General features: G+C 42.4%; 1 protein-coding gene across 3 annotated transcripts in view; it reads left to right on the top strand.

The window, feature by feature from the left end:
- The window catches only part of TSPAN18 (tetraspanin 18), a 119,981-nt gene that overhangs the window by 73,998 nt on the left and 23,080 nt on the right, over window positions 1–22,903 (top strand). For 2 of the 3 annotated variants that reach the window (XM_082059089.1, XM_082059090.1), the window contains exon 3: window positions 19,933–20,021. The gene's annotated coding sequence lies outside the window, so the exon portion shown is untranslated. Of the gene's footprint in view, window positions 1–5,970; window positions 6,016–19,932; window positions 20,022–22,903 lie in introns of those variants that run through there. The other variant, XM_082059091.1, reaches the window with a different exon arrangement.

Here is a 22,903-nt window from a genome sequence, read left to right as displayed (position 1 = left end):
AGGGTTTCAAGATAGATAGCAGAAGGTCAGGAAACTTGGAGCAGTTTTCCCCAGGTCTTTAGAAAACGTTACTTCTGAAGGTATTTGCATCTTTTCAAAATCAGTGCAAACTGATTGATGATGCAAGCGTATTGTTCTGATGTTGTAGTTCACACTTTGTGTTTCTATTTACACATCTATGAAGAATGGCAGAGGATGAAAGATGTGGCTCACTGAGACTCCTTGTGAGGAGACCATTGAAAGGCCAGGATGTCTTGGCTTGTCTTTGTCTTGGCTCTGTGTGTATAAATATACATACATACATACACATATATCTATGAAAATATGTACACAAAGCCACTGGTTGTCTGCAAATAACACTGTTCACAGAGGCTTAGTATCTGCTGTAAGCAGAAAGGACAAGTCCTTCCCTCTCCTACTGGAGGTGAGGTTAGACATAAAATTGTTATAGACTGGTAAAGGGGTTTTGTTGTTTAAGTTGTTTATTTATCTCTTCTTCCTGTCTTTATTAATAAATTTGTTAAGTATTTTAACAGTTCATTTTTAGGTAGGTAAAACAAGGACATGCTAACTAAAGGTATCAATAAAATGCTATATCTTAATCAGATTTTAGTATTTATATCCCTCTGACCTGTTAGATTCCTTTAAATTCCTATTTAAAGACACACCCCTTTATCTTCCCTGATTTTTGTTTGTTTATTTTTCCCTCTATAGACAGTAGGCAAAAGGGCTGCATAATTTCTGGAGTGAAAGAGTGGGTGGGAGGAGAGAGTGTGCACTCTGGTTCCTGCTGAAATGAAGAGTAGAATAACATCTTTGGGAACCAAATTAGCATGAAGGAGCTTTAAAAGCAATGACCAGAATGGAGATGAGATTCTTGCCTCCATAGACAGATCCGTATGAATAACAAGACTGGGCTGAACATCAGCTTTACAGAGAGAGTAATGAATCATCACTACTCAACTGCCTGTTTACTGGGGAAAAAAAACATAGCTCACTACATACAGGTGGACAAATAGCTATGGAACTGCAACAAATCCTGATTAAAAAAAACTGTTTGAAAGAGTTCTAAACCAGAGTTAGCTATGCCACAGCACCTCTTCTTGTAGCCAACCTATAGTTATAAGCTGTGATAGGAATTGAATTGAACATGTGCGATACTGAAACACTGGATTAAAACAACAACAAAACCCAACAACAACCAACCAACCAAAACACACACACACAAAAACAAACAAAACAAAAATGAACCTTATTTCAAGTTTTATTCCAAAGAAATGGTGGGAGTTTTGTTTGTGGTTTTGTTTTGTTTTTCCAGAGCACATAAAACAGGTAGATCCAAAGTCTGTAAAAAGCTTGAAGTCTAGTCTCAAGGTTTTATTTAGTGAATCCACAGGTACAGTACTCACTAGTGAGATTAGCAGTGTATTGAGCTTCAAATCCTTTAAGCAATTAACCCCTCTTTCTAGGTTTAGCACCATCCAAAATTCTAAACTGAAACTAATGAAAGAGAAATGGTACAAGATTAGTGGACTTTAAAGTACTATCTTTCCCTCCAGCTGTGGGACATCAAAGATGTTTAAGCCTTCATTTTCTGTAGCTTTATTGAAAATGCTCTCTTATCCTTCTGAGTGATGTGGAAGGGATGTTACAGCTGTGTTTGGGCATGGCCTCAGAGCATTTTGCTGGTCTTTCATGACATTGCAAAAGCTTCTTTTGCCCATTATTGATTTTTCTTTTTTTGATTACTCTTTTGAGACAATTTGCCTGGAAAAGAAGAAGGTCTTCGTTGCCTTCAGAATGATTTGTGTGATGATGATGACTTAATGCAGTGGAGACATCATATACGTACATTTGGAGCTGGATTCACTGAATCAAATTTTTTAAATGAGTAAGACACAGTGTATCAGCCTGTTAGAACCAAACCTACCCTTAAATCACCAATTAGAGGAAAATAATTAGGATTGAATGCTAAATTTAGATTCGACTGTACTTCAGAGGAATATTTGTTTAAAGAAGAGCCACCACAAGGAATCTTGGCTCTGAGGATCACCAGGAAAAAGCCTATTTATATATATAATGGCCATGTAGCAACCAGCTCCAAAGGCGAGTTGCTGGAAGTGACATCTGATTTATTGCCCACTGCAGCTTTGAGAGTGTTTGCAAGCTGAAGTATCTGTTATGTTTAGGATCATTATAGCTGGGTTTTATTTGCTTTTAGAGGGAGAAAGAAAATAAATACTTATCCTTTTTCTTTTTTTTCTTTTTTTTTTTTTTGTGGCTTCTGGGTGTGGATGACTTCTGTGCTTGCTTTTGGTTCTTAAGCGATGCCAGCCTGGGCTGCTCAGTGTCGCTGGCGCTTTGCCTGCACGGGGAGCTGAGGCTGCTCCATGGAAGGAGAGCTCCAGTGCTCACCCCATTGCCGGGGGACAGAGAACCCCAGCATGGTGCCCCAGAGCTTACCCCATTGCCAGTGGACATCACCACAATGGAGCTGTGCCAGAGGCAGGCAGGGGTAGGTCTGGCAGGGTTAAAAAAATATCTTGTTACTCTAGCGTGAATTCCCAAGCGGGAATTAGGACCCATGCTCTCAATAGAAGGTTTCTGCCGATTCTGGTATATCAGTAAGTTTACAGCTGGTTTTGGTTCTGCCTCTTAAAAACACAGATGTGTCAGTGCATTGCAATTTGAAAGCATCCCCCAACATCCAGGTGGAGTGGTCTGTGGAAGACGCTAAGAATCTAGCTAATTACCTGTTTTATATGCTATTCACATCAGTGCTATCTTTCATCCTAGATTCCCAAAACACTTCCTAGTCTGTACGCAGTGGAATTGAAAGTGGCCTTTTAAGTAGGGACATAAGCAAAACACTGATGCCTTTCACTGAAAAATGTTGATTTCCAGACTTGAAAATGCAAAATGTTACATTATGTTAGGGTCACACAGGAAAGGTGTGTTCTGTTTCATCCATCTCATGAAACAGATGTCATGTTTTGAAATTTTATGAAGATTCTCTTCTGTTGTGGTCCAAAAATATAAACCCTGCTATAGTTTTAAATAAAGAAACAAATAAAAAATATATAGATCTCTGTCACTACAAGATGCCTTTTCCAAGAACCACCTTGGTTTGGCCTGGCAAAATTTTTACGTCAATAGCCTAGCAATTTGGTTGCTTGTGTTCCCTGGTAAGAACTGGGAAGACCAGGAATGTCAGCCCAAATCTTCTGTGTCTCGGGTTAATGCCCCATAAGCCACACCTGGCTAGTTAAAACTTTCCCTCTTGTTTTGATTGAAAGTTCCATCCTGGATTCACAGAAATATAACAAAGTGCCTGTTTTCAAGTCTTAAGCCAAAATGAAGCAACAATTCTCTCTCCCCAAACTGAAATAAATTCTCAGCTGGAAGATTCAGGCTTCGTCTGAAAGATGTGACAAACTCTCAGGAAGTCTATGATATTCTGTCATGCAGAACGATAGGAATAGAGGAGTGGTCCCCACAAACTCACAGCCACTAGAAATGCTGTCCAGATAGTTGTGTTTGCAGAAGGTTAGAGTTCTATTTTGTGTGGTATCAGAAACCAAGCAGCTGTTCATAAATTAGTAGTTCATATATCAACAGCCCTAGCTAAGATTTCACTGTGCAAAATCCCACTTGCACACAGTTTGTACTGGAAGGCAATCTTGTTTTAGTGAAATAGAAAAGCTATACGGGTGATTTGGGAAGCAGAATACAAAAAGATGAAGAGACTTCAAGAAGTTACAAAGTACATCTCAGAGCTCATGTTTTCAGCTTCTGGCTAAGCTATCTTACAAAAAGGTTCAAACTTTTAAAAGAAAATTCTGTTTGTGCCAAAGGAAAAAAAAAGCTAACGGAAGTAAATTCTTTCATATAAGATCCACCTCTTTATGCCACCTATACTGCTAGTATAGGTTTGTGTTTTGCACAGCCCTGAGTAAAATTAACTGAATGTCCAGCATAACCAGAGAACACCCTTGCTAGGGTGACTAATAATGAAAAAAAGATGAACTGTTCTCCTATAAACTAACTGTTCACTGTTCTTGGCTGAACCCCTCCTGCTCCTGTATTTTAATATCCTTGTCAGCCTGTTGGCAAGACACTGAAGCAGCACCAACCATCCAGTTAAAACATAGAGTAGCCAGAAGTTTCAATCAACTCAGATTTCCTTGAACACTTACCGGACATTCATTCCAATTCCTATAAAAATGTCTAGGCAACTCGTTGCTTAGTGTTGCACCTAATTTTGTAGCTGCTACTTTCCAACAGTGATTTTAAAATGTAATTTTACAAGTGTTACTTTTACTAACTAGATTTTCTTTTTTCATTGTGCAGTTTTAATTGCAAGAGTATGAGGAGAGTGGAGAAGGGACTGGTGTTGTAACAGGCAACACAGAGTTCTGGTCGTTTTTGGTTCTGCTGCTGTTAAATATATTTCCACTGTTTCAGATGATTGTAAAAAATAGTATATCATGAATATTCAAAATATATTTTAAAAATAACCCATTATTGGGAAGAAGTGTTCTGTGCTTGGTAAGACTGACTATAGCTAAAATCTTGGCTGGTCCGATAGCTCTGGGAAAGAATACTCTCTTTTCCTTTTCTGAGAAAAGCTATGTGGACACAGGAAAGTACCCCTGGTAAATCAAACCCAACCAAGAAAAGGAGAGGAGAATTTTTCACGTGTGAACACTTTCATCTTTCATGAATTTGTAGGGTCCCAGGATCCAGCAACAAGGTGGGTGCTTCAATGCAAGACATAGATTTATCTGAAGGAAAGTCTGGGTGGAGTGTGGAATCAGAAGATGTGGTGTGGGGACTGAGTGCTGCAAAAAAAGCAACACAAGGGTGCCCAGAGCAGGGCCCATCCTGGGAGCTGCCTGCTATTCCCCTCCTTTGATAAGAGGGGCTGTGAAGGGAATGGCAATGGGGTTTGTGCATTAGAAGAACAGCTGGCTCTGTGCCCTTTGCAGACAGCCAGCACTTCTCAGACCTGGGACTTCTGTGCTTCCTGTCCCTTGCTTTCCTGAGCAGTAACCTCCTCGTGCTACACCCATAAACTTAAGAGGAAAAATGGGGGAGCAAAATGGTTTATTGAAAATCTTATTCTGAGTGGAGCGATATTAATAAGCCCATGTACCTGGTAAAGAAAACCACCCTCAGCATGATGAAAAATAAATCCCACTGAGTCTTCAGCATCCTGCCTGAGTCACTAATTCCCCAAGGCAGAAAACAAAGCAAGTAAAAAAAGTTTGTTTTCACATAGCAAAGCAAAAACATGTCCAGTTCTGATTTAAGATGAGTCCTGGGAATTCTGGGAGACATCTCTGTAAAGTAATGTGGGGACTGTAGAGGTGAGTTGACAAATACACAATTGATTTTTTGTCTCTTGCTTTAGAGAAAGCACCTACAAATTCATCAGGACACAGGCCTACGTGCATTCTGTGACTGGAGCTGCCTCAAAGCATATGAGGAGCAACGACTGTGAGCACTAGGGTGCAGGGAGGGTTTAGATGTGTGAGTCAGATTTTCCATGAGCACGGCTCCTCGTCTGGCTCCAATGGCCAGCACCAGCGGGACATTGTCCTGATCCTTCCTCCCATCTGGCTGCCTGCACGGGCTCTCCTCATCACTCCTGATGCCACACTCCACCTATGACTCCTCTTCTGGTGCTTTTTGCTCCTTCCTGAAGCCCCTGGCAAAGGCTTCAGCATCATAAGATTTCGACAGATAATATCTGCAGCTCATGAGGGAAACAGCGGAGTAGTCCTCTGGTTCCTTGAGGCTTTATAAATATTTCCCAACTAAAGACGGTTTATGAATTTACTCAACTCCAGAATTGCACAAGTTTGATGGAAATTCTCTGCTTATGATGTGATAAGAGAGCGGAGAGTGAGATTTTGTGCTAGCAAATGACCCCTGGCTGGAAGCAGTCTGTTGATGCTTTTAAATGAACTACTGCTGCAGAGCTCAGGGCTCAAGCCAGAAGCACAATAGAAGGTGCATTATTATTACTGTTCTGATTATGGCAGATAATTTTGCTGTTCTCATTTACAAATGTAATGGTTTGTTAATAACGTCTGATTTGGGAATATAGTGCAGCCTATCAACTATGGGTGACATAATGGCATTGATAAGGGTAATTGAGGTTGTTGCTATAATCTTGTTTGCTCTTCGATTTGTTAATTGAAAATGACTTATCTTAATTTATGATAGAAAAAAATTGTTTCTCTGTGAAGCCTGGGCATCTTGAAGAAAAAAGAGATGTGTCGCTCTGCCCTGTTTGTATTCTGTTACGGTATCTGTACAGCTGTGAGCACATAGAAGCGAACCAGTCTAATGTGTGTCAGCTATTGTATGTCTGCGTTTATATTTTGTGTAAATAACAGCATGTGCTGTTACTTATGGCTGCGTGTGTCTCTTGTGGCAAGACTTGGTGCGTTAGTCTGTCTGGGATATGTGGGGTTGATTAGAGACTGTTGTGGGAGGAAATGGAAATGAGAGACAGGCTGCTGAGTATTTAACACTGGAGAAGAAACTTGGCATTTCATCATCTATCAACGTTTGCCCGTAACTACTGTTAACATTAATTATGGAGATACTTATGTGAGCACCCTGTTAGCCCTAATTAGAGTTAATGGAAGATATATGTTGATGTTAACAGGGAAAGGGACAACCAAGCTTCCATTTCTAAGGTTAAATATTCAGTAGCTCCCTCTTAGACACCTCCAACATCCTATAATCATGCAGTCAGATTTATGCAAAAGCAGAACAGTTTCTCCTGCCTTTTTATTTCTTCCCCAATTATGGCCACCTTACACTATTTTTGCTTAAGTTAAAGAACAAACAACGTGTCAGTGGCCTCCGTTACCTACACTAATGTAATTATACTAGTGCTCCTCTATTCACAGTGCACCTCAGAATCAGACTTTATTAGCAAACCATTTGCTGTCCCTTTTACTGTCTTTTAATGAATGCTAGTAGAGTCACTTAAGAGGAGCTGGAAGGACTTGGCTTTGTTCTGAACACAGACCTTGTGATTAAGAGCTCAGGGTCTAAGCTCTTGAGTAGGTCATGTAATATCCGAGGTCTGTAAAGTTCCTATCACTGTGCTATTGTTTGAAGCTGTAAAGCCAAAAAACAAATAAGCAAAACTTCCTTGCACTCGTTAGCTATCTTTGGTATTTTGAAAACCAGCATTGCTGAAGAATTGAGGCTGCAAGATTTACAGGTTGTCTTGTTATCCTGCTGTTGTGTATTGGCATGTCCCAGCAGGTCAGTTGTCCTTGTGGGATGTTGTCTTTTCAGGACTGACTTGGAAACTTGTAACCTGCCCTGCAGCACCTGAGCCTGCCTTAGGTGGTGTCACACGCCCTTCAGGGCACAGTCTGCTTTCTCATGGTCCATTTCCTTTGCCATGGACATATGTTGTGATCTCGGATGGTGTATTGGGTAAAAAGTGCTTCTTTTTTTTTTTTTCCCCTCATGATCTGTTACATAGGTATGGGGCTGCTTGTTCATCTGATCATCTCTTATTACTACGCACGTACTGTGCAGGGCCCCTGTGCTTAGTTGCACCCTTACAACCCATAGCTCCTGGGTGCTTGTTGGCTGGAGCCACAGGAGCAGCATCAGCCCAGCTTTCCAGCTGCGGAGGCTTTGTCCTGAAGCAATTCCAAGTGTCAGGACATCCGCGCTTGGCTCAGGTTGCAGAATCTGCCCCCCAGCCTGTTGCTGCTGAGGTGGGCAGCGCTCACACGTGGGGAGCAGCAGGCGGGTGAGGGGCAAAGCCACTCCATCCTCCTGCAGGGCTCTGCTCACCGTTACCCAGAAGGGGGGAGGTTGGTAGATTTTGATTTAGCCATTTGTCAGTTTATTTGCTTGATGTTTCTACCTTTTTTTACCAAGTGTTTCAATGCAAGTGCCTGTTTTATTTTGTGATGCCCACAGAATCTCTTCAGCTTTGTAATTATATGTGACTTTCCTGACTTAATAAGTAATGCTTTCACAGGTCAGATCTATGTGGACTTTTTTCTTTTTTCTTTTTTTTTTCCTTGATTTTTTTTTTGTTTGCTTGTGGTTTTTTTGTTGCTCATAGGTGTGTATTTTTAATGGCCATCTAAAGTGCCTGTAGTTTAAACTGGTGGGACAAAACAGCATTTTGCTCTAGGATTTGGAGTAAGCTTTATCAGTTTGAGAGCTCTTGCTGGCCATTGTTTAAAGTGGGCAGATACTAAGAAACTTTGTTCTATGCTATGCAGGGCTGCTAATTTAGCTCTTACCTGTGTAATTAAAGTTGCACAATCCCCTACTGCAATATCACTTCCTCCACTTTATGTTAAAGAACAATTTTTTTCTGGTGTATCTACATTTAGAGTCACTAACAAAAAGGATAGACACATCACCTTTAAAAAGGAAAAAGCCCCTGCATTATAAAGTTTCTATTAAATTGTTTGCTAAGCCTTCAGGTACAATTGGAAGGAAACTGATGCTCTAAAAGGAACATAGTCATGACATATCGTTTTATTTCAGCTAGAAAAGTGTGGTCTCACTTGGAGCAGAAGCTGCCTCTTTGATGAGGACGTGGTCTGCTTGTGTGGTTGGGAAAATGAAACACTGTTTGAGCAAAGCTATTGTGAAACCCACCCTTTGCTCCAGGTGAATTCCCTTGTTTTTGTAAGCCACTACAGCTGTGCTGTAAAACGGAGATCTCTAAGCAAAGCTAGGGTAGTAACCACTGGTAGTAACTTAAAGCTGCCTTCATGAACTAAATCCTACATTTTTTGTCCTTAAAATAAACAGAGAATGTGTGAAGTAAATTCCTCCCTCTCTTGCTTATGACTCATACTTCTTGAAGCAGATATACAGTTTCTCCAGCCAAACCCTTGCACATCAATGTCTTAATTAAAATCAGTTTGTTTTGTAGGTTAATTGCTGATACCATACCCACAAGTGTAGTAATTTTTTTTCTGTTCAATGGCTGAATGAGCTCTGACATTAAAAAATATCCTGTCCTAAAATTGATTATTTTTTGAATCTCTAGACCAAACAATAGTCCGGTTGAAGGCACTAATTTCAGAATCACTGAGCCAATAGTAAAGATTGAAATAGTGCGACTGTCATTATTCTGGGTGTTTGGTATAGGCTTAGCAGTATCCCGTTGATTTACAGAAAGGAATCATCCCAGTTGGTACTGTTACGTTCTGTAGTTATCTGGTCACCTCTGACTTGCCTTCTTTACCAGAAGGATATCCTGGCTATTACCCCAAAATGCTTTGGAGCCACCTAATTAATTTGTAATCTTCCCAGTATAGGAGGGAAAGCAGCAGATAAGTATTAGCTGAGAAACCCGAGCAGTTTCACCCTGGGATAATGGAAAGTTAATGTATTGTATGAGAAGACGTCGTCTCACCAAAAAATGAAATTCAGGAGCTGGTATTTCATCATTATATGTAAAGTGCTTAAATGGGGCCTTGCTTGGCATTCACTTTTTTTCTTTCATTCGTTCTTTTTGACTCACATATTTGTTTGGATGCTTCTGAACAAAATTAGTCTTGCTAAATGACAACACGTATGCAAAAATCAGGTGACAAAAAAGATGAATATGGTATACGATATATGGTGCAGATAACAGTGTCAAGACACTGCTGTCCATGCGGCCAGAGGGCAGGGTGGTGTGTGGGATGCTGTGGTGCTCGGGCTGCTGGCATGAGTTGAAGTGTAACAGGTCCGTGGACGTGTGGAGTACACATGGCCCTCCCACAAGGGTTACGTGAGGAAACTAACTGCCATCTCCCCTTGATGTCACTGAGAAGCTCATATGTCCCTCCAGTGTGCACTGAGGCTAAAGGGAAGAGGAAGATTCAAGCCATGAGTGACAGCAAGGTGTGTTTTCACAGCTTTTGACAATCACCAAGTTGCTTTTGCCCTTCACCTCTGGAAGTCCTGTGCTGGCCCTTTCCTTAGCCACAGGCTAGGTGCTGGTAACAGAACTGCTGCAAGAGTAAGATGTCAGTGCCTCCAAACAGAAGGTGAAGTTTCAAAACATGTTGGGTTGGCAATACCTCTCAGCTCCTAATGATAATGCCTTTTGCCTCCAACACAGGAACACCTTTAGTGCCACCTGCGTGCTGTCCAGGAGCCCTGGGGCACGGGCAGCAGTGGTCAATGAGGAGCCTCAGCTGTGGACAGTGTCCGATCTCAAGATGACATTGTTTGCTGTGTCTCTTCCTATCAGTAGAGGGTTGACTTAGGATTCTCCTAGAGAAGATGTGACACTGTCAACCCGCAGAGAAAACTTGTAGGGAGTGTCTGTGAGGGCTGCAGGAGAGCATTTTTGTAGACATCAGCTCTAGATGGATACTTCCATAGTTTTGAGATTATCTTTGTGGAGAACGTGGCAAATGTTCAGTACAAGCCATCTGATCTTTTTCTGTCCAGTTGTCATAAGCTCAGAACTGTGTGGTTCATATGAAGGGCCCCACCTGGGGTTTTGTACCTTTACATTTTTAAATAATACTGGCAGTCACTCAAAATGCTAATTTTCATCTAAAAATGACAATTTTAAAATACTGTCTTTCTGGGTATTACCTTTCGTGACTGCTTTCAGTATAGGAAGCATGACACTCTCATAGCTTATTGCATTAAATCTCTCAGATTCCATGGGTGGCAGATAAGTGGTGGTGTTAATCATATTAAATACAATGGGGTGGGGAATGATCACAATACACCAACTTGAAATGACTTGCCGGAGTCTGTAAGTTTCTGTGAGAGACATTAACAGAGCTGGAGCTATAAAGTGGTCTGAGCACTAGACGGGGGACCACAGAAGCTGCCCATGGCACTTGTGGGGTATCCTGGAGCAAAGCTTTATAAAGGACACGGAGCTTCAGAGAGGGCTTTTAGACTGTAATGTGGAAAGCAATCTAACGCTTAAGTGGTATTAATGTTCTGATGCAAGGTGGTTTGTGTGTCATCAGATATGCAGAATGGTGACCACAAATCTTATTTTGAAATTTGTCATAAAATTTATCATCAAATGTATTTGCACAGCAAGACTCCACAATGTTTTCAGAAAGATTCTTCTCCCTATTCTGACAGCAGTGTTTGGAGGAGATGCTGTTAAGTGCTGTGTCACTTGAGGTAACTTTTCTTGTCCATGATGCAGAGTTTAGAGCAGCTCTGCAGCCTAACTAGGAGAATGCTTTAGAAGGCTATCTCCCTGCTGGGAACAGCTTCAATATCCTGTTGTCTTATGTTTTCTCAGCCTAAACCTGGGCTGCTTTGGCTGTTTGCCTTGTAAACCTGGCTTTTATACTTTCAAAATATATGCTTTTTAGCTGAAAGGCAGCACTGCTTTCAGATTTCATGCTGATCAAGAAAAGAGACATAGCAGAGGTGGAGGTATAGAGAACTTCAGCCACTGAAAACCAGTGTGATTTTGCAGTCAGAATTAAGTGCAGTTCTGACTGTCATGGAGGTTAGCCTGTTGAGTCCTGCCCTTTGCAGTTCTGGTTTTATCATTATTCTGTTGTCCTCCCTAAACAGTTTGCCTAGACTTTGTAGAAACAGGAATTACCAGACTGGGTCAGACTGTGTTCTGGCTACTTTTGGGTGTGAAGAGCAAGGCGCTCAGCAGCCCAGCTACAAATTGTTGGGGTTTTTTTACTGTTTTAAGGCCACATGAGCTGCTCATGTCTTTATCATTCGTTGATAGATTTTGAATTATTGCAGCCCCCCTGATTTGAATTAGAGGAGTTTTTATGTCTTCAGTTTCTAATTCCTGACTTCTAGTAGGTAAAATACCCGTGAAGACTGAAGAAAATTCACCAGCATCCAGAGTATTTCCGTGGTTAAATTTGCTGTTTCAGTTTTGAAAGTGTCCTTATGATACCCCGTCAGTGCATGCCAATTCTTACTACATGTATGATTGATGGTGCTTCAGGTTTTGCCCCAGGCTATACCCAGTCTGCTTGCAAGCGATGCTGATGGTGAAGTTTCCACTGCTGCCATTATGTGTTATTTAGATTACAATAGAGCTAAAAACCTGAACCACTTCCCAAGGAGAGAAACAATCCTTTCCCCCCAAAGCTCGCAAACCTTAAAACAAAGCCTGCCTGGGGACACTCTTTGGCACTGTATTAAATATCCTTGCTGAGAAATAGTTTCTTACAATTATGGCCTTCCTAATAGACACTGTGGGTAATATCAACACAAAGCTGTCTGTATTACATGGTTTGACCTGTTTTAACCTCAGTCAGTCTCCTGGAGATGTAGAAAATATCTGTGCCACACAAAGGTCTTGCTTTTCAGGCAGAGTAGAAGTGGGTTTTTTAGAGTGCTAGCTTTCTAAGAGATGTCATACTTTTTGTGGGTGAAAGTCATCCTGCTGAGGCTATCTGAAAGCCTGTGCATCCATGTCATCAGCTCATGAGCTGCTCTCTTTGTGTGCAAAAATGAATTGGTCCCCAAGTCTCTTCGCTTCAGACCACTGCAGATGCACTGTGCTTAGGGAATAAGGGTATTTTCGCAAAGTGGGTATATTGTTCAGGATGTTCTCTTCATTAAGGGGAAAAAAAGGTATGTTCTTTTAACTTTCAGCTAACGTGAAGTGTTTGACCCAGATTCAAACCTTAATGAAGACTAGATCCCTGATTTTGCTAGGTTTTTACACCCTTAACAATTTATTTTTGTTTTCTTTCTCCCCTGAAGAAGTTTCAAGTCTGTCAGCAACATAAGTGGGATTTGGATCAACCTCTGAGCAGTTAAGTAGTAAGCAGATTTCTGTAAGGTTACTTTGATCCCCTCCCTGTATGTGGAAGGATGAAGTTATTGTGGGAGAAGTGTTATAGGTGGCAATTGCAGCGACCTCCCCTGTACTCTTGCCTCAGCAAAGTAAAGCTGTTGCCTCCTCAAGACTCTCCAGTGTGTGTACCCTTACTGCCTGGTTTTCCTGCAGCGTGAAGCAGATGCCTTCAACCTCAAGAGCCCCCCGAGTGGGGCATGGAGGGAAGCTCAGCAGCTGCGTGACCCCACGCCGCGCTCAGCAGGATGCCGGTGGGTGCAGAGGGGCGGCCGCAGTGTGCAGAGACCTGCTCCCCTCTCCTTCACCAGAGCTGCAGAGCCAGGCTGTCCGTGCCACTTCGTAAACATGGTCGGGGCATCAGCAAAGGAAGTTTAATTAGGCATCTTTTATTTCCGAATTCCTGACAGTGCTGAAGCGTGCTTGCCTGGGCTCGGCAGCAGCCAGGCTGCCGGTGATGGATACTGGGAGAGGTGGCCGTGTTGCCATGGCACTGGGAGGTGTCTCCGCACCCCACCGCGCCGGCAGCTGAGTCGGCTCCCAGCAGCATGTCCTAATTGCGGCTGTGCAGCGACAAAACAAATACACGGATTTCCATAAAGGCTGTAATCAAAGGAGCATCCCTTGCTTTTTAATATGTGCTGAATGGGTTCATTTGTAAGCTTATTATGAGTTCAGAGAGAGAAGCTATTAGGGTGATCATTAGCTGCCTGTGCGACTAGCAAGGAAAACCATAGCAGGTTCCAGAATAACCCCCTTTTTAATGTCCGCACTCTCAGATGCATTAACAATAACCAGCTATGCTGTCTTTCATGTTTCCCTTGCCATGAGTAAGGACAAAAGAGAAAGGAGAAGGGGGACAGTGAATTGCACGCTTTCAAAATAAGTTCAGATGTAGAGAAAAATGAGGTGTTAAGAGAGCAGCAAATTCACTAGCATGACATTGTGTGTCGTGATGCAGTATCTGTTATCCATTGGGGAAGCAAAAGCAGCTGGGAGCCAGCCTGTGAGTCTTGGCTCATATCTCACTTAGTCCCCCTACTCCTGTCATCTATGTATTAATTGTGCTGAGTGTCTTTTGTCTGCCTGGAACCTGATTGTGGCTGGAGTGCTTAGATTATACATCTTTTGAAGGAAGAGAGAACATTTAGAAACACATATGCCAAGATTATGGGATTTATTAGCTCTCGTTTATTTTTCCCGTAGAACATCTGAAGCTCTGTTGTGGGCTGTGACCATGGTTCTCTCTCTGCTCCTTCTTCCTCTTTCTTAATCAGAAATCAGAAATATCAGTAGCAAAATATGTTTGATATTCATACCTTAATTGGGACAGTTGTGGTGAAGATCAGTCACATTTACCTTTCAAAACACATTAGCTGCAGTTTTGTGTCTTAGAGTAAGTTAAAGGTGCTGATTGCAGTGAAACTCAGTTTAGATTTGCACATGGAATATATATGAGACATATAGCAGTTGACCTATATGTAGAGTAACTTACACTTCATGTCTACCTCTCTTCCCTAGGTCATTTCACATGACCTTTGCTGCATTCAGGTTTTTCTGGACATACCACACCTATAGCTTGTGAAATTTATTTATTTCCTAAATAAATAAATCACTCTGAATTGTAAGCTCAGTGGGATAAAGACTTTTCTATTGTGTTTAGAATCCATAGCACTTTGGGATGCAATATTACTTTTCTTGTTAAAAAACATTTAAAAGATGACCAGAAGTAGACAAGTAATGCCACTTCTCAGATTTCCAGCAATATTATTTTCTGGTTTATTTGGTATTACTGAGATCCTTCATTTAAGATCTGTTTTTCTTTCAAGATCTTTTTCCTAACCTTTGCTTTCTAGACTAACTAAACCTGACTAAACTGACTGGATTGGTTTTGCATCTGTGTGGGCAGTTAACTTGAACAAAGGGAGGTGTTGTTGTTTTTTTTTTTTTTTTTAATTATTAATTTGGTGGTGGTGGTGGTTTGGGGTTTTTTGGTGGGTAGGTGTTTTTTGTGTATGTGTTTGTGTTGTTGTTGGTTTGGGTTTTGCTTTTTAATCCGGTCGAAGTTCTGTTTGGGATTTCTTTCTTAAAAGCAATTAAGACTATCAGTCCCTCAATTAAATGGTATTAAAGGGTGGGTTTCTCTTTCCCCACCTTCATCTTATGGAAAAGCACTGAGAACAACAACAGCAGAAAGTTAACCTACTGATCTGGAGCTCCATTCTGCATTAAAACAGATGATAAAAGCAGAGGTTTCAAATTCCTGTGCCCACGGGCCCTTGGCTGTGCCTTTGCCCAGCTGGTCTGGGGCTGCTTTTCCTTGCTAAGGAGAGATCATCATCATCTTTTCGATAGGACAAGGCCCTGTGGCTTATAGTAATCCATTTTGATTGCTTTCTTACTTTAAAATCAATCATTTTCTTCCTCTGCATTGTTTCCCCAAAGCCTGCAAAGTATCAAGAAACTTCTTAAAATATTGGAAATCATGGGCTGAGGAGGATAAGGTTGCCACAGCAACTGCCCAGTGTTTCTGCGACTTATTCCTACCTCTTTCAAAACAACCATGAATGCCATAAACTGCTGAGGCATTCGCTGCAAACAAAGCAAGGCTGTAGAAAAAAGAAAATGGAAAAGAGCACCAAGGAGTCAGTTGTTGTTAAGGCGAGATGTGTCAGGCTAAGGGGAAAAGTGGCAGGTATTTACACTTCATGTTAAATGCCCTAAGCCTCTGGAGTGCCCTGCAATCATCTGGAGTGTTTGAATACCACAGTACCTGACACGACAGTGGGTAATATCACTTGGCTTGTGATGCAGCTCCGTGATCCACTCGAGACAGTGACATCTATTCTGTCCTGAAGGGAAGTGTTTTCAGACATAGGAGGCCAAAGTTAGCCACCTCCCTTTTGGTGTGCTAAACAGGTTTTTTCTGGGACAGAAGATGCCAGTCACAGAGTGTAACTTGTCAGCCAGAAGTAATCAACTTTTTCATGGGTTTGGGACTGGTCTCAGTATGGACTGGTGAACTGAGGGCTGTACTGTGGGTCAGGAGATCTAGCACATCCATTATCCTTTTAGATTTGGTTTTCTTATCTGCTAGACAGAATTAATATTGTTATATTATCAGTGCATACAGTCTTTGGGTCATCTGTTTAGAAAGACAGACAGTTAGTACCATATGGTTCCATTGTACTATGGTTAATACAAGGGCAAATACACCTGTGAGCTATCTGAGGACTTTTTTTTTAAGGAAGAAAACTTAAAAGGGTTGCAGGCTATCAGATGTGTTGGTTCTGTATGCAATAGCTTCTTTCCTGAGGTGGCTGATGTTTGTGTGTGAAAAGATGTATGAAAGAGACAGACATGATGACCTGTTGAACATTGCTTGGGAAGGGGCCAAACTGAGCGGTTCGTGTTTCCAACAATGCTGTATGCACATTTGCAGCAGTTGAAACTGAGTGGCTTGTGGTCTGATGCTATATTAGCACTTCAAACACATACCCTAGCAATTTTCCACAACATTTGGAAGAATGAGTTCTGCTTTGGGACTTCTGAATACCCATTTTCAATGTCTGTGCAGGCATGGGAGATTTTACCTCCATATGATTTCATGTATTTTATGCACACATTGTGCAAAGTTGCAAATATAAAACATAAATGGTAAGTGTTGTGTTACTGGTTCTGTTACAAAGTTGTTGTTTTTTCTGTGAAGCTTTAAGAGGTTCAGTCCAGCCTTCTTTCTCCTCCTGTGTGTGACTGATGTGCTCTTATGCACTGCCTTTTTGTGGCAGAAATGTGTCTTGGTTAAAAGCAGACAGGCGAGAGTCAGGATGGGACATGGTCCAGTTGTCCTCAGTGCTCTGAGTAGGAAGCAGGGTAGTTTTAGCAGCAGCTCAGATTCATTTAAATACCATCCCAAGCCTCATATGATTTTAGTGTTATAAAAGCCAACCAGGTTGTTGTTTTAAGGTATAAGATGCCCCTAAGGGCTTTGCTCACTCAACTGCACTGAGGAATTAAATGCTCTCAGGCAGCGCAACAATCTCATTCGCTCCAGTGTTGCAACGCAAGGCAGTCGTGGCTGGTAAATGGACCCATATTACAGTGACATTAGCATTTTAATACAACTAAATAGGAGGTAGATTGACTGTAATTTAGTATCTAGTTGCATGGCCTTGTGCAGGTCCCCTCATCACTGCTCCACAGGGGCCGATTATAGTTACATAGTGCACTTTGGAATCTAATTGGATTTACGTGCAGTAATATAGTCGTGTCACAGCAATGACTGCTATGCAAGCACGACAAAATTCCAGTGCAATTAGTTATTTATGTAGGAGCAATAGTTACAGGATAATGCATAGCCTGACAGCTTGTTCCAAGCTCCAGTCCAGGAGCAGCAAATATTTTAACTTTTTTTCTGAAGCCACTGCAAGGGAATGGTATATCCATCCAGATATATCCAATCCTGCTTCCACAAAGATGTTTCTCCTCACCCTTCACCACAAAAGCACTGACCTGTTGCAGAGGTCCAGCAGGACATGACTTCTGTCTTCAGCTTTGTCTGAACATACAGGCTGGCATGTGTTTTCCTTTCTCTAGATTCTGCAAATGCCTGTTGAGTGTATTGGATTATTTTGCCCCCTCCCTCTTTGTTCTGGCTCTCCAACTCTCTGTCTTGCTACGTGAGACCAGCAGGAGTCACAAGTTTTGCTGCTTTTCCTCCATCAAAGCCCACTCCTCACAAAGAGCCGCCCTGAGAGCAGTGAATGTGAAGAGGAGCCAGTGCTCAGCAAGGCTTGTTGTGGTGGCTGTGAGATGAGTGAGGAGGCAGGAGAAGGTGCCAAATGCAGTCGCTTGGCCAGCCCAGGTGGCAGCCCTGAGGTGGGAGGCTTGGCCTTGGCCATAGCTTCCGCTTCCACTGTCTTTCCCCAGTGATTGTAATTGAAGGCACCAGCCTGCTCAAGTCACAATTAGGCATGGTGGTTTTCACTTTCTGCAGTTCTCCCTAATGACAAAATCATAGCTATTAACCAAAGGTAATCTGTTTGGCAAGGACTTTCTCCCCTTTTGGGCCATAGAATAAGATGGAGTATTGATATTGTTTGGCACCAAACATGCTCTTTCATCCCTTCTGACACAGTACCTGCTGCTACCCACTAAAGCATTTAAGCTCTTCCTCTCTGTGGTGCTGTAATTTCTTTAAAATGTTGTGACTTAAGAGGAATAAAAGAACAAAATTCCTCTCCCACGCAGACCTTTGAGGGCCTGTAGGGATGTAATTATATGCAGTAGGAGCAAGAATGCTATCATTCTGGTTACTTTCCTAATGATAGGTTTATATAGCACACTGTCACCTCTGCTTTAAAGTTGGAGCCATCTTCTCCTGGCAGCAGCTCTCCCAGGATAGCGGCATCACAGGACAGGACAACTGAAGAAATTGTCTCTCAATTGGACATGCAAAGCACAGGGTGAAGTGTTTCCACATACAAAGAAAAAGATAAAAAGTAAGGGTATGCACTGGGTTCCGACTGTCACAAAGGGGCTCTCTGCTGTGGGACAGTGACTCTGGCTCTTGTCCCAGCTGTCGACTCTCCAAGCCCCTCTCTGGTGGTCCTGGCACCTGCTGCAACCATCTCCCAACTGGCAACATAACAGCCTCTGAACTTCCACACTGCTAGTACAGCCATAGTGATCCAGGGCAGCCTTCGTACACAGTGTTGTAAAGCAGGACAGTTCAGACACTGCTTGGCAGATGCTTTCAGGACTTTGCAGGAGAGATGGGTCACTTGGCTATGGATGTTTGTAGCCTGCAGATTTCAAAAAGGAAGCTATCCCTGCACTTCATTCAAAGATGCAGGCCCATGGTGACAGAGGAAGGACATTAAATGTGAGAGATTAATGCAAAACAAGAAGCCTATGAATATTCATTATGCATTTTATATTGTAATAATTTCAGCCACCTTGAAACTCTTTGTTTGCTTCCTGCCAACAACAAACGATAGACTTTACTCACAGAAGTCTTAATGGGAGGCAATTTTCAAAGGCATGTTCACAAATGTTTGTGGAAAACAGATGTTAAATGTCCCCCCCTCCAGAAATCATGATGAAATGCTGGCAGAGAGAGAAGAGATGGACCCAGGTGATCCCTCACAGGAACTCAGTGGCTTCAGCAAAGCTGCGAGTATTCCAAAACAATTTGCAAAGGATGAGTGAGTGAGTTACAGTGCTGAACAACCCTGCATGAATATTGGACCCTTACGGCATGAGGCGATGTTTGAATAGTTAAAGGCTTCTCCTTTCCCACAGGCCCTGCAGTGTGGGGCTGGGTCTGTGTTGTACGGGTGGAACAAACTGCCTGGGAGAGGGTGCCCTGAGAAAGGAACAGTCGAACAAGAATGCTTTGCACATTGGCCTGTAGTCTCACCTCACCTTTGTGTAGCCGAAGACTGTCATTAGCATTGTGCAGGCAGAAATTAAAATTTACTGAGAAAATTGTAACTCAAGAGCAGCGGCAGTCTGCACCCAGGTCTCTCTGCCTGCACCGGTTTGGGTGGGCAACACAGCGGCTTCACTGTGTCGCTTGTCCTCTGGCAGTGACAATGAGGCAGAGAGTGAGGAAATGGTTTGCTCAATTTGGCGTGAACGCTGGCTGGAAGAGCGAGGGATAGGGCCCAGTGTCTCAGGCCGCTGCTCCTAATGGCTGGGCTGGGCTTCCCAAAGGTGCATTCCATCTCCCTTCCTCTGCCTTTTCCATTTTCCTGGTAAATGGGCTGTAAAGTCACAGCAGATTAAAGTTTGTCTAAACCTCCTATAAAATATTGAAGGTGCAGCTGGTATTAATCTAGTCCTGTTGTGGTATGAGGTGCATGTGTAATGGGACTATAGATTTAGATGTGGTCTGTGGGCATTTAAAACACCCCGAAGGTTATTAAAGAGATTCTGAAGAACTGAATCCCTCACTAGGTATTAAAAGCTCTTCATTAGTGCTAATGTACAATAAATTAAGGTGGCAATTAGACGGAGCATATTCATCAGGATGGTGTGTTTTAATAAATTGTGTATTTAACATGATTGCATTTTATTGACTTCTGCAGTAATTGCTTATTTTTCTCTTACAGGACAAGCTTGGCTAGAAGGAGATACATGGGACATACAGACAATTAAAAACTAGAAAGACACTGAGCTTCAGGTCTCAAGATTTGTGCCGGTGGGTCTTGTTTACAGCTTGTTCTTTCTGCCTGCTTTCTCTGTATCTCTGTCAAGACTGTTTAGGTGCAGCTATGGTGTGCAGGAGGGGAGGTGGGAAATACACAGCTCATCTGCCATCATGTCACCTGGGAGGTGTACTGCAGCAAGTTGTCGCACTTTGGTCCCCTAATCAAACTGTCTCTATCTCTGTTCTATCTAGAGGACCACACTGTGTGTAAATGATACTCTGAGAAGGTTTTCTGGAAGACACCACCTGTTAGATACGTCCTCTTAGCAGACCCCACCACTTTGGTTTAAAGGGGTTGGATATTGCTTGCAAATAGCAAACACAAAAATCTACCTGGGAGGGGGGTACTCTGTGAAGGAAGGTGAGCATGCTGAGCCAGGTCCCCATACCTGCAAGCCAAAGGGTGGGCTGCCATGTTACTGGGGAGAGGATGCGATGGAGTGATCCCTAGTTGTGGTGGTCCCTCACCACTGGGGCAGCTAAGAGCTTCAGAGGTGTTTCCGGTCACAGCTCAGCTGGGACAGCCTCTAGAAACTGGAGCACTTACCTGGAGGAGAATCTAGTCCACATTTTCTAATTCCTTTTAAGGCTGTCTGGCAGTGGTTCTCGAGAGCTTCAGACATGTCTTCTGCTTCTACTTGGTTGAGTTGTGTGTGAATATGAAAGCAGGTGTGAGCTAGCACCATTTGCTCCTCAAGCTGTTGGCTAATATTTTTGTACTGCAGAACCTCGGTTTAAAAGAAGCAACAGATCAGTTCAGTGGACCAGGTCTTCATGTATGTTGAAGGCAAAGAGATATTTGTGTGCAAGGAAGATACACATCGACAATGTGATAGAAGATAAGTGACTGAAAAAATGGTTTGCCTGAACATGAGACAAGGTGACCTCTAGAGATCTCCTCCAATCTTGATAATTCTGTGATTTCTATCAAGTATTAGAGGTGGGCCAACTGAGATGAGCCATTAGGCAAGTTCACAACATCTGAATTCTATTCGGTGAAATACGAACAGTCTGCAGAGGTATGTTAGGGTTGAGGATTACATGGTTGGAATAGTGGGCAAGGAAAATGGTTTACACACAGGTTTTCAGTAGGTGGTAGGAGTGGTATGATATGGAAGATGCAAGGATTGAGACTGGTGAAGATAAGGTGCTCATAAGAGTTCTGATAGACTGGCACATCTGAGGGATGCTCTTGTTCTTCCCACCACAAGGGAACTCGGATATGTCTTGGGGAGCTGTTGAGAAAAAAACCTTTCACAGGGAGAGTGGTCGAACATTGGAAGAGGTGCCCAGAGAGGCTGGGGAATCTCAGTTCTTGGAGATACTCAAAACTCAGCTAATGTGACCTCGAGAAACCTGCCCTAACTTTGAAGTTGGATCAAATTTTGGAGTTGGCCCAGGTTGAAGGAGGTGGGTGTTTGTACTCAACAACATCCAGAGGTCCTGTCCTGCCTATATTTTTCAGTGATTCCATCTCCAAGGCAAAGATAAAGGAGCAATCAAAGTAAAACTGCAGGTTTCAGTCTAGTGTGAAAGGGATGTGGAGGTAGAAGGAAATGTCAGTGCTAGCAAAGAGAAACTTGGAAGCAGTTTTTAAGGGTGTGGCTGAGCAGCTGCCTTTAGATATGTGAAGTTCAAGGTAGCTGCAAGGCATGCAAAATCAAATTTCAGAAGGAAAGAAATAAATGGTGTCTGGAGAACAAAAAAAAATGCATTGCCTTGAAAAACTAGACTCTATTCCTAACTGATTACAGCAGCTGGGGTATGTTTCCTGGCTACACTGCTGGGAATGTTTAGGCTCCCCATCCCTTTGCAAGATAAAATTCGTATTACTGGGGGAAATGTAGAATAATCTGTCTAAGAAAAAGCTGAACATTTATAGCTACATTTCAGACAAAAACAAATGCATCTCGTATGTCTCACAGGTCTGAGCTGGGACAAGCCAGGGAAAGCATCTGTCAGCCGCTGTCTTCTGCAGTTCTGGCTGTTAATATTTGCTTAGCGTTAAATGTCTCCTGCAGAGGAGAACTTAATCTGTCACAAGTTTGAGGCCTGGAGGAGGGGAGAGGAGATATTTTTAAAAGATAGATTAAGGCATAGGGGTTCAGTTTTTATTGCTCTTGCATCAATGTGTAGTAGGAGTAACTTTAAAAATGTATCTTTTGTATGTGTGGCTTAAAAAGAAAAGTAGAAGGAAGAAGCAGCTCCGTGGGTCAGGACTGACCTTATATCTCAGTTATTTTCTCCATTCGGCCTGTCATCAGGTACATTCAGCTACTTAGTAAGGCAGCAGTTGGCACAAATGATTTCATAATTACATTCTTTGTAAGTAACATTATTTGCATTTTGCTTGCATTGTTTGTAAATAGAGTTAGTTATATAATCTTCACAGTCTAGAGCACTACTATGTATCTGAACTAAATGGTGATATATTTCATATACCCTGGCGTGCTTGAGCTCTGACATGAAACAGTTTTATGTGCTGTGTAAGAGGTCAGATCATGCTTTTGGTTTGGTTTGCCCTGTTTTAACCAGTGCAATCACAAGATCCAAATGGTGATCTCGCATGTGCTGACTGGGAATCTGGGTCTGCAGCAGAAACTGGAAGGGTGTGTTATTCTGGTATGTGCGGGTCTCTCTAAGCTTCCAGTTCCAGCACTGAAACAGTTGCTCAGAGCTCCTGTTTCTCAGATCAGATCAGTGGGTTGGCATTTATTGGGAGTCTGCATTGAGCTTGCACAACGTGGAAGCCTTGACATGTTCGGGTTTTGGCTTTGCCAGCCCAGACCTCGCACTGTCGCCACTGACTTCCATTTGCACATCCGGAGTTGAAGGATTTTGGCTTTTGTGAGCTGCACTGCGTGTGTTCCTGG

Source organism: Streptopelia decaocto, assembly GCF_964273445.1.
Source record: "Streptopelia decaocto genome assembly, chromosome: 7".
NCBI lineage: Eukaryota > Metazoa > Chordata > Aves > Columbiformes > Columbidae > Streptopelia > Streptopelia decaocto.
This window is presented reverse-complemented; position numbering and strand designations above follow the sequence as displayed.